The sequence below is a fragment of the Solenopsis invicta genome, chromosome 5 (genome assembly GCF_016802725.1).
Source record: "Solenopsis invicta isolate M01_SB chromosome 5, UNIL_Sinv_3.0, whole genome shotgun sequence".
In the NCBI taxonomy this organism is placed as follows: Eukaryota; Metazoa; Arthropoda; class Insecta; order Hymenoptera; family Formicidae; genus Solenopsis; species Solenopsis invicta.
The window spans coordinates 3,324,933-3,337,961 of NC_052668.1; the positions used below are offsets into that span (position 1 = coordinate 3,324,933).

The window sequence follows — 13,029 nt, forward strand, 5'->3', positions numbered from 1 at the left end:
GAATTTATCGATAGCGTCCTCGATGTCCTTGTAGGTTAGTACGCACTTTCCGCTCTCGATCGTCATGTCTGCCTTGTCGTCCCCGCTCTCGGCATTCGTGTTGTCCACCACCGTCTCATCCATCTCGTCGCTCTCGTCGTCCTGCCGGCTGCTCGCAGCGTCGTCGCTATCGTCGTATCGTTTCAAGCGATTCACCAGTTCCAGCTTGTTGCCAGTCGTTTTAAGTCTTCGCTCCTTTAGCTCTTCTTTCAATTGTACGATCGTCATATCTTCGTACATTTTGCTGCTCGCCGCCGCCGTCACCGACGTACCGTCTTTACCGTCTTTATTCGCCATCTTGTTCGTTCACTCACGGACTTTTTTCTTCATCCCGGACGAGCCCCTAATTGTAGATTTATTAAATTTTAACACAAAGGTGTATTTGGTTAATATAATTGGATATAAGGATAAATAAGCCCGAATTGAATTTCACAACTACGTCTTTAGAAGATAGCTTTGTCTCGCACGTCTTAGCACGCCTTCCCTCGTCCGACTCTAATTATCGTCTGTCTCCTTGTCCGTTACTCGCGAACTCTCTAGATGTTCTATGTTACGAGTGCGTGGACTAAGAGGGCGCTTTATCATATCCCACACTTATTTATTATTTCAAATATTATTACTTGAATTAAAATTTCCTTCAAAATAAATTTAAAGTAATGTTTAGAATATGATATTAAATTAAATTTTCTCTTTACAAAAATTTGCATGCTATATCAATATCATCAAAATAAATAAAAATAAATAAAAACACCGATTTAAAAAAAAATTATTGCTTACTTCCGGGAGCGAATCCAGATTTTATGATTATGAAGCAAGCACCTAACTCACGGAGCCAACTGCACTGATTGAAAATACGGTTACGGGGAAGGCTCATATGGCACGCTTCGGATATGGCCAATTTTCACAAATTTATTATTCTGAAACTAAGGCCTATTTAATCAAACGCCGGGAGACGTAAATTTTTTTTGTCTTCAGAATAATTAAAAAAATTAGAGTCGAAATCCCAGGGTGAGACACCTGGTTTTCTTCTTGTGACTAAGTAAAATTTGAATATGATTGGTTTCTAACTTTAGATCCAATCATTATTGGATCTAAAGTTACATTAAGTTGCTACTTAGCCGCTTAATGAGTGATCATAGTACTAAATGTACCAAATGTGAATCTTGCATAAAAATTAATTTACAGTGCTTTCAAGTACAGTGGGTTTTACCCGATTCATGGCGTATTAATGACGTTACATGCTCTATTTTAAGTTCTCATTTTATATACATATATACATACATATATACATACATACATTTCTGGGACATCCTGTATATACAATATAATATACGTATATATTACAAAAAGTGAAAAGCTAATGAGTGTACCGCGCGACTATTTTTGCGCAAGTAAATTAGTTAGTAATAGACAAAAATTTTTTCTTTATTTATTATATTCCAATAATGTTTGAACGTTTCAACTCTCTTTGGAGTCATCATCAGCGTGACAAACTTCAAACAATACGCATAATAATATTTTTAATAATAATAACGATTAATTATCCGGCCATCGTCGATCCGATCTTGAGTCACTAACGGTTTGCCAGACCCAAAGTGCAACTTTCCAATGGAAAGAAAAAATAATTTAAAGCAGTGACTCACCATCATTGACGAAAACCGGCAAAACAATGAATAAGAAGAACTCGACACAATATTAATCCAAGTATATTTCCGCAATGATCAGACATTTCTGACAGCGCTGCTTACAAGTGACTGAGCGTTAGACATGAAGATCCGACACAGTTATTATTATAAACACAAAGCAAGTCAAAATAGAAGATATACATCGTCCAAATTCAAATAAAAATAAAAACAAATAAAAGTGATTACCGCCGTTAATTAAATTACATGAGTAAAACACTAAGCAAAAGCGGTACATGTATTCACAATCTCAATTTACAATTTTCTTGACAATGAAAGATACGCATGATGCAAGCATTCAATATCCGATTGTAGATTCAAACTATCTTCTGCATCTGGTTGTGACGCATTTTGAACACTAAACGCCTTCACGCTTTTTCCCATTTTTTTGCCAGTTCCTCTATCCTTTTCTTCATTTTATCCCTTTTCTCCCTCCACTTCTCTTCCCTTTTCCTCATTCCTTCTAACTCTCATAATATCCTTTAGGCTCTCCTCCATCTTTTTCCATTTTCCACCACAATCCCTTATCCACTCCTTTATCGCTCCCATTATCGATACCTCCTCTCCCTCTCTCGTTTTTCCCTCCTTCTCCGAAAGTATTCTCTGCGTTTTCTTATTCTTTTAAAGAACTGCTCCTTTTCTTTTCCTCCCTCCTTTCCAACTCCCCTCATCTTTTCCATCAGTTTCTTTTTCCTTTTTCACAACTCAAATATCCCCGCACTTCCACTACGCTCTTTTCTCTTATTGTTCACCTTTTTGGTTTTCCCTCTCCTTACTCATGAATTAACTTTTCGTGTCTCAGTTTTTATTACATTTGGCTCTATTGCTCCTATTGTTTCAATATTCATAGTATTATAGATCTATCTCGGTTACTTACGCTATACATATGTTTAAGTTTATTTTCATTATTTTCTATCTTTATTATTATTTTTAGTTTGTATTTTTTTATATTTTTATATTCTTTTATTTTCTTTTGTATGCTACTATACTTTTTTTTCCTGTGCTTTAAGAGACCTGTCCCAGAGCGCATAATAAATGCAGCTTCTCTCTCTCTCTCTCTCTCTCATTATGCCCTCTAATACCTCCTCCATATCTCCTCTAGCTTGCTTCCGTCCATCCTTCCTACTGCTGTTGCACTATTTCCATTCTACTATATTTTCATTTTTATGCCCGTGCAAATGCGCCTTAGTTCACTCATGTCACAGTTTCTTTCGCGATCTCCTTTTTATATTATCGCGTTTTACAGATGCTCGCACGCGCTTCCATAGACACAGGATCTCTAGACTGAGCAATCCTCGGGATTTAAGGAGTGGAAATAAGCTCGGGTAGAAAAAAACGGATTGTATCTGTACATCCAAGGACTCTAATTCTGTCCACGGAGAAATTTTCTAAACTGAAAAGTCGCTATCTTTCTACATACTTACAGTTCATGATTAACGTAACGACCAATAAGCTCTAGTCGTTTCATTAATCATGAACTGCGAGTATATAGAAAATGGTGACTTCTCAGTTTGGAAAATTTTTCCATGGACAGAATCAAAGTCCTTGGGTATATAGTCGTGAGCTAAAAGGTTGCAACACATTTTCTTCGATGGTTTTTGGAATGTAAACTTGCTCATCGGTAGGCGAACGTAATTGGTTGGATCCACAGGTAAGAACCAATGACGTTCGCCGTTCGATGAGCAAGTCTACATTTCAAAAACAATCGAAGAAAATGTGTTGCAACCTTTTAGCTCACGACTGTACCGTGCGTTGTCTCTCCCTTCGCGCATGCGTACAAAATGTACATTGCTGTGAGAGAAGGTTGAAAGAGAATATTAAGCATTTTGATATTAAAATAGTACTTGCTACACGTATTAAAGTGCTCATTAAGTATTTGATACGTGAATTAAGTACTATTTCACTATAAAAACGGTTAATATTCTCTTTCAATCCTTTCTCACAGCAATGTACATTTTGTATGCATGCGCGAAGGGAAAGAGAACACACGATACAGATTAGAGCTGTATATTAGAAGAGTAGAGCAACCAATTGCTTTTTGGACCTAATTCTGATTGGCTGAAAAGTGTGAAAACTAAAATTACTAAACGCTCATTGGATGAGAGACCATTATGTCCAACCATGGTGATTAAAGTCGGCAACGCTTAAGATAAAAGGATTGCGCTACTCTTATAATATAGAGCTCTAAGCACAGTCCACCTTTTTCTAATCGAGCTTACCCCGACTCTTTAATAGCTCACAAGGAATAGGCAAGAACTGTAAAATGCCAAATGAGATGAGTCATAGCTCATTCAAAAAAGGGGAACAAGTATATTAACAGTATAAAAGGATTAGCGTGAATGGGCCTTATTTTTTAAGAAAATTGCAATTAAAATTTAACTTTGGGACGTTTGTACGTTAGGTACTAGAATCTTAAACCATCATCCGAGATAGCGTCGTGGCTGAGAAGGCTAGATGCTAGCGTTACTAATTTCCCTCCGCGGCGGACCGGGTTCAAATCTTCAAAACATCTTTTTTTTTTAAGTCTTTTGCTATTATATTTTACATTTACATTATTTTTATTATTTTTTAAATTAATCTTGACGGTCAAAGATGTTTATATGTACAATTAAATTTTCTGAAATGACAAAAATAAGCCGACGTTTTTACAAATTATACCGTATAAAGGAATTTCGATCTGTCAGACTTATTTATGTTTTAAATGTTTTTACCTCGATTTTCACCCACAATATTGTACAGCAATGTGCGAGTTTTATAACAAATAATTTTATTAATGTATAAATAATTTTAATCAGAAGACAGTCATAGTAATTTTAACTTGTTAATTGATTATTTCAATTGTTTTAACTTGAATATCATTATATTGATTAATTATTTATTTTTTATTATTTATTTATTATTTATATCTTATTTATTTATTAACTTATTTACTTTTATACGTTTATTTGCGTGTTTATCTCAAAATTTGGATTAAAGATTTGCCAATTAGGATTTCTGTAATTTGCGATGATACTCAAGATATCAACACGAAAAATGTCAGACATATTAATATAGTTATCTAATAATTTATTGAAATGTACTAGTTTTTAATAAGTTCACTGATGAAAGCTCTGTGTAGCATGAAACATGTTCGATAAATTAGATGTTTTTCAAAGTGTATCATTTACTCATAACTAATTTATTATGGTATTATAACTTCTTAGGTGTGCAACTAAGTACTCGCTGTTTTTTTTTTTTTTTTTATAAAAATGCAACTTTATTGTAAAAAAATGGTTACAAATGAATCATTCAAAGTATTGCCCATCGTTAGCTACAACTTTTGTCCATCTTTCTGCCAGAGCTCAAATATCGTTACGATAAAAGTGTTCGTCTTTTGAAGTTATCCACGAATCAAGCCATTTTTTCATGTCTTCATATGAGCGGAACTGCTGATCAGCCAGACCATCGAACGGAACAAGTAATAATCGAACGGCGCAATATCTGGGGAATATGGCGGGTGGGGTAGAACTTTCCATTTGAGCATTTCCACCTAGGTTTTAACGGGTTTGGCAACATGAGGCCGAACGTTGTCATGCAGTAAAATCACTTTGTCGTGCCTCTGCTCGTATTGTGGCCGTTTTTCGCGCAGTGCTCGGCTCAGTCGCATCAATTGAAGTCGATATCGTTTCCCAGTGATGGTTTCGTTCGGTTTCATAAGCGAACTCATAATAAATAACATCGACCTGGTCCCACCAAATACACAGCATAACCTTCGCAGCGTGGATATTCGGCCGAGCCGACGACGTAGAAGCATGACCGGGCAGTCCACATGACTTTCTTTTCTTTGGATTGCTGTAATGAATCCATTTTTCATCACCCGTCACGATGCGATGAAGAAAACCCTTCCTTTTTTGCCGCTGGAGCAGTTGTTCACAGGTGAAAAAACGACGCTCAACGTCCCTTGGCTTCAAATCATAAAGAATCCAAGTTCCTTGCTTTTGAATCATTCCCAACGCATGCAATTGCTTGGAAATGGCTTGGCGGGTAACTCCTAATGCTGAAGCAAGCTGTTCTTGTTTTTGGCACAGATTCTTATCGAGCAATGCCTCCAATTCAGCGTCTTCGAATGTTTTTGGCCTTCCTTTACGCGGACGGTCGTCAACATCGAAAACCCCATCTTTAAAGCGACGGAACAAATCATGGCACGTTGTTTCACTTAGAGCAGCATCTTTGTAAACTTTTGGAGCTCTCGATGCGCTTCAGCAGCCGTTTTCTTCGAATGAAATAAGAAAATCAACATTTCCCGTAAATGACGATTATTTGGCACAAAATCAGACATTTTTACACAATCAAAAGTAGATGACGCCAAAACAAAATCACTAACGTGTCAACGCGGTTTGTTTACCATATGTCTAAGCTTGGTTCATGACGTTTTGAATATGTCTAAATCGACCAGCTGTGGCGTTCTTACACTCTTTCACTTACACTTTTATTCTTACACTTACACTTTCTACACTTGTTACTTAGCAACACACTAAACATCTTTTGTTAAAAACATTTACTTCATTATTAATATATTGTCCGTCAAGGAATGAACACGTTTATAATAAATATCTTTCAATCTCGAATAAAACTAGTGATTTATACATTAAGTCGCTACATTTTTGGTGACCCCGACGTGATCACGGTGTGAGCTGAAATATCTCTTGACGCGGGAAGTTTGATTTCCGAAGTGCCATTTGGTGTCTACAAGAATCTTCGAATTTTGATTTCTGGATCGTCTTGGTTCTTCTCTGGAAGCATCAGTTTAATAAAATGCCTGTGGACAGAACTCCTGTTAAATCTGAGTCAACTCCGTCAACTTCTACTACTTCAGCGTCAACCGTGAGCCTACAACAACAGGTCGGAACAGAGATTTTAAATTTATCTTCTGGTTTTGAACATCAGTCATCGGGTGAGTCCACTCAGATCCATTCAAATGAATTTCGCCTTTTGAAACTTCCAACCTTTTGGCATAAACAACCTAAGCTGTGGTTTGCTCAGATTGAGAGTGAATTTACTGTATACCGTATCCGTTCTGAAGATATTAAATATAGTTCAGTTATTCGTCATCTTGATGAACAAGCGTTAGTCGCGATTTCGGAGATTGTTGAAAATCCGCCTGAAATTGATAAATATAATCAGTTAAAGAAAGCACTCATTCATCGTTTCACGGATTCTGAAGAAAAACGTTTGAGACAATTATTAGCTGGTATTGAGTTAAATGACAAGAAGCCTTCAGAACTTTTACGTGAAATCCGTCAATTATCCGGTGGTTCTTTAGCAGATAACATTTTACATTCGATTTGGCTACAACGTTTACCATATAAAGTTCAAGCGACTCTTGCAGTGGTTGAAAACGTACCTTTAGTCAAGCTCTCGGAACTCGCGGATAAAATAGTTGAACGTGATACTGGTTTTCAGGTCGCGGAAGTTAATACGCAATCAACCTCTAAACAATCTGATTTTGCTGATTTGGAACAAAGAATCGCTGCGCTTGAAGTATCTCATCGTCGTGGCAGATCTTTTAGCCGATCTAGAAGCAGATCAAAATTCAGATCAAATTCACGAAATAAAAGATCTAATTCTAAAGATCAGTCAATTTGTTTTTATCACAAAAAATTTGGTAATAAGGCAAAGAGATGTACCATTCCTTGCTTGATGTCAAAAACTCTTACCGACTCTCAGGAAAACTAGAAGCGCCGTTGAAGATTGAGGCTGCTTACAACGGTTTACCTTGCCATCGCCTCGTTATTTTTGACAAATCAACTAATTTACATTTTCTTGTTGATACTGGTGCTGATATTTCCTTAATACCTAAGAGAGTTTTGTTTAAACCATTACCAGCTAATTTTAAACTTTTTGCTGCCAATGGTACTCAAATTCATACTTATGGTTCTAGAACTCTTTCTTTGGATCTTGGCCTCAGGAGAAATTTCCGTTGGAAATTTTGCATCGCGGATATTCAACGTCCCATTTTAGGTGCAGATTTCCTTGGATATTTTAATCTCCTAGTTGACATTAAAAACAAACGCTTGGTCGACTCTGTTACTGGCCTTAAACATTTTGGAAAGATCCAAGAAGTTTCACAATTATCCATATGTACCATGTCTCCTGACTCTCCTTATCACAGGATTTTAGCGGAATTTCCTGGACTTACTCGATTTGCTCCTCTTTCTTCGGTGAAGTCTTATGGAATTGAACATCGTATCATCACGGAAGGATCTCCTAAATTTTCAGTTCCCAGAAGACTTTCTCCGGAAAAACTCAAGTTTGCCAAGGAGGAATTCAAGTTTATGATGGAACAAGGAATTTGTAGACCTTCGAGTAGTACTTGGGCAGCCCCTTTACATATGGTTCCCAAATCGGAAAATGTTTGGAGACTTTGTGGTGATTATCGTGCATTAAATTCGGCTACTATTCCTGATCGTTACCCACTGCCTCATATTCAAGATTTTACTTCTGGGCTTTATGGTAAGAATATCTTCTCCAAGATTGACTTAGTAAAAGCGTACTATCAAGTACCCGTCGCCAAAGAGGATATTCACAAGACCGCCGTTACCACACCTTTTGGACTTTTTGAATTTTTAGTCATGCCTTTTGGTCTTCGTAACGCAGCTCAAACTTTTCAAAGATTAATGAACTCACTGCTCAGTGATTCAGATTTTGTTTTTTGCTATCTTGACGACATTCTTATAGCTTCCAAAAATGAACAAGAACATATTGCCCATTTGCGCATTATTTTTAATCGTTTATTACAAGCCGGAATGTCAATTAATGTATCCAAATGTCTTTTTGGACAAAAAGAACTTTCTTTCCTTGGATACCTAGTTTCAGATCAAGGTATTAAACCTACAACAGAAAAAGTAAAATCTATTATTGATTTTCCTAAACCTAAGACAATTCATGATATGCGCAGATTTATTGGCATTATCAATTATTATCGTCGCTGTCTTAAAAATGCAGCCGAACATCAAGCTTTACTTACTGAATTTTTAAAGGATAGTCGCAAGAGAGATAGAAGAGTTATCCCTTGGAATAATGAAACTGAAACAGCCTTTCAAAATTGTAAAGAAGAACTTCTCCGAGTTACTACTCTTTCTCATCCTGCTCCACATGTTCCTTTGATTTTAACTTGTGATGCTTCTAATTTTGCTGTTGGAGCGTCTCTAGAACAAACCATTGATAATGTTAGTAAACCTATTGCATTCTTTTCTAAAAAACTTGATCAAACTCAGAAGAATTATAGCACCTATGATCGAGAACTACTTAGTATTTATTTAGCTATTAAGCACTTTAAATATTTACTTGAAGGACGTCAACTGATTATTAGAACAGATCACAAGCCTTTGATTTATGCTTTTCGGCAGAAACTTGATAAAGCATCTCCTAGACAGATCAGACAATTGGATTTTATAGCCCAATTTTCTACTGATATTGTTTATATTTCAGGCAAGTTAAATTCTGTAGCCGATGCTCTTTCAAGAATTGAATCAGTTTCAATGCCAATTATAGTTTCTCTTGATGAGTTAGCTGATTATCAAAAAGAAGATGAAGAACTTCAAGACTTACTTTCTTCGAACTCTTCTCTTCAGTTAAGGAAACTTATTCTTTCTGGTTCAACTTCTCCTATTTATTGTGATTGTTCCTCTGAACTAATTCGTCCTTATGTGCCTAAATCTCTTCGCAAGAGGATTTTCGATGTTGTTCATGGTCTTGCTCATCCCAGTGGTAGATCAACAGCTAAACAACTTTTGCATAAATTTATTTGGCCATCTTTAAAAAAGGATGTTAAAGAATGGACTCGTACGTGTCTACCTTGCCAACGTTCCAAGATTTCAAGACACACGAAGAATGTTCCTGTTAGAATCGCGATTCCGGATCAACGTTTTCAACATGTCCACTTAGACTTGATTGGTCCTCTTCCATCTTGTCAAGATTTTCGTTATTGCCTCACGATTATTGATCGTTTTTCACGTTGGCCTGAAGCTATCCCTCTTAAGGAAATCTCTGCTGACACTGTTTCTACAGCTTTTTATACTCATTGGGTAGCTAGATACGGTTCTCCCTTAACCATCACCAGGGATCAAGGATCGCAGTTTGAAGCATCTCTTTTCAAGGCTTTAACCAATTTAATTGGTTGTGACAGGAAAAGAACTTCGGCTTATCATCCTGCTTCAAATGGCATTTTGGAAAGGTGGCATAGGACTGTCAAGACTGCCATTATGTGTCATCAGACGAAGAATTGGCTAGAGTCTCTTCCTTCAGTTCTTCTGGGTCTTCGTTCATGTTTTAAAGAAGATTTAAAAGCTTCACCTGCGGAACTACTCTATGGAACCACTCTTCGGATTCCTGGAGAATTTTTTATTGAAGAGGATTTTCCTGCGGATCCTGAAATCTTTTTAGAAAAACACAGAATTCATATGAGGAATGTTAGATCTACACCAACCAGTCATCACATCAAGAAATCTCCTTTTGTACATAAAAATCTTTGTGATTGTACTCACGTTTGGATTCGTGATGATGCTGTCAAGAAATCTCTTCAACCTCCTTATTCTGGGCCTTTTCTTGTTGTCAAACGTATTTCTGATTATTTGTTCTCTATAAATGTTTCAGGTAATATTGTTAATGTTTCTACGGAACGGCTTAAACCAGCTTTTCTTCCTAGAGAAGATTTTTCTGCAGTTTCTTCTTCCTTACCTTGCTCTTCTTCTACGGTACCTGTAACCAGTTTGGATGTTCCCGCTTCTATTTCTGTTCCTGTTTCAAGACCTTTAAGAACTTACCCGACTAAGAAGAAAGTTCATTTCGCAACGTAGTCGTCGCTTAGGGGGGAGTACTGTGGCGTTCTTACACTCTTTCACTTACACTTTTATTCTTACACTTACACTTTCTACACTTGTTACTTAGCAACACACTAAACATCTTTTGTTAAAAACATTTACTTCATTATTAATATATTGTCCGTCAAGGAATGAACACGTTTATAATAAATATCTTTCAATCTCGAATAAAACTAGTGATTTATACATTAAGTCGCTACACAGCACTTACTGCTAGAGCCATCTATTGACAAACAGCGGGAACTTAGTTGCGCACCTAATATAATATTGTAGAAACTCTTAAAGTATATTATTTTTCGAAATAGATCTGTTCGTTAAGGCCTCTTGTAAATAATTTTATTATAATAAATAATTTATAAAATATTTGTATTAATTTTTAATTAATACAAATTTTATTAAATTAAAAAATAAATACGAATTTAGAAAGCTCCTAAAGAATAATAATTCAAATGAGGCAGAAAGAGCTTCAGGGCCGTGCGGGGTGTTGTGCGCCAATACAAAATAAATACATATGTAAATAGAATAAACGTTTCCGTTTAATAACAAGTCATCTTCAGTACATTGAATCTATAAAATCGAACCAATTAAATAGGAAATCATACCATGGACTTAACGCAACACAAATCAATAAATTAAGATCTTATCGGATATATCTGCGATATCAGCTTAAGTAAAACCACATTGCAACAGCTTAACAAAAGATGTAATAAAGCGTCTTATTTCGAGATGTATCCTCGAGGAACAAGCAAAGGGACATCGTTTTCGGAACATGAATCTAAGTAAGTCCGATAACAAAAGGACAACAATATTCAATGTCAAATGTAAAAAAATTAAATAAATAAATAAATACGGATAAAAATAAAATAATAAAATATAATATATAAAGAGCTGTACAAATCAAGATAATAAAATTGTAAAAAGGAAAAAACACTAACATAAAGTTAAAATATGTAAAAAATTATTAATAAAGAGCTGTACAAGTCAAATAATAAAATTGTAAAATGGAATAAATAACACGAAAGGAATAGTATAGATCATATCTATGAGTTCCGAAAATTATATCCTAAAAGATGCTGGCACGTACATTACAGAGTGTTGTGAAACGAGTAAAGTAAGAGGATTGTCGAACAGAACGATATGAGTAGGAAAAGGGGAGGGGGAGGGGAAGAAAGATCGGACGTTAAGGAGGGGAAATACGATCGAGAATAGGAAGATACGCGTCAGAAAGCAGTTCAGTATCACTTTGTTGAGTACTTTTTGTTGTCTCTTTATGTGTAACATTTCAGATATCGATCTTTTTTTAAAGGATGGTTCTTTATCTAAAATTTCTACATTATCCCAAACAAAATCATAATTGTTCTCGATGCAATGTTTCGTAACAATGGAAGGAGAATTGGATTTTCTGATATCCGATTTATGTTCCGTGACTCTTGTTTTAAGTTGACGTTTTAAGTTTTGTCTGTCCCACATAAGGCGACTCAACAACGACGGTGGAAAGCGTCACGTCGAGATGGGACTTGATTTCACAGAAGACTCTGATGCCCCTTGCTGAATTCCTTAAGGCACTCAATTTAATATTACATTCCACTTTCTTTAAGTTTAATGACGTTGTTTACAAACAATTCTTTGGTTTACCAATGAGTTCTCCGTTATCTCCTATTTTAGCAGACCTGGTCATGCAGGATTTAGAATGCACTGCGATAAAAAACCTTTCGTTCCATCTACCGTTTTATTTTAAATACGTAGACAATACTAGCAGCACCCAAATACTCATTATACTGTATTCCTGACACCTTTAATTCCGTGCATAACTGCCTGCAATTTACAATGGAGATACAGAGAGAAAAAAAATCAGTTTCCTTGATGTGTTATTGATAAAATGCAACAATGTGATTATTTTCGATTAGTATCGTAAACCCACTTTTTCGGGAAGATACCTTAATTTCCTTTCGCATCACCCATTATGTCATAAAAAAGGTGTTTTTGGTATGGTAGACAGAATTATTTCATTATCATATCCACAGTTTCATCAAAAAAATTTCACTCTTGTAACAATACGCCCCTCCACCGTCCGCGCGCCACCATTCCGTCCACCGAACGACGAACGCCGAGCCACAGTATACAGTAGCGCAACTCTCTGTCGGCACTTTTGATGTTGGTGAAGCCAAAATCACAGCGCGCAGACGCAAGCTCGGTCACTTTATACAGTATCGCCATCTGCACTTCTCTCTCACTTACTCTTTTACTTTGTATTTATGCTCTCTTTCTAATTCATAGCAACGTTAGAGAAATTGGTTTATCAGATTATAAATAAGTATAAAATTATATTATAATATATATTTGATGTATGTAAAGAGCAAATTCTTAAATAAGTGATATAGATTGAGCTTTAGAAAATAAATATGCAGATGAAAGATATTTAATAATTTTAGTTATGACAAATTAAG

At 35.9% G+C, this 13,029-nt stretch overlaps 1 protein-coding gene across 5 annotated transcripts in view; it reads left to right on the forward strand.

Annotated features, from left to right (window-relative positions):
• The window catches only part of LOC105197158 (Bardet-Biedl syndrome 4 protein homolog), a 184,678-nt gene that overhangs the window by 126,725 nt on the left and 44,924 nt on the right, over positions 1 to 13,029 (forward strand). The window lies entirely within an intron of this gene.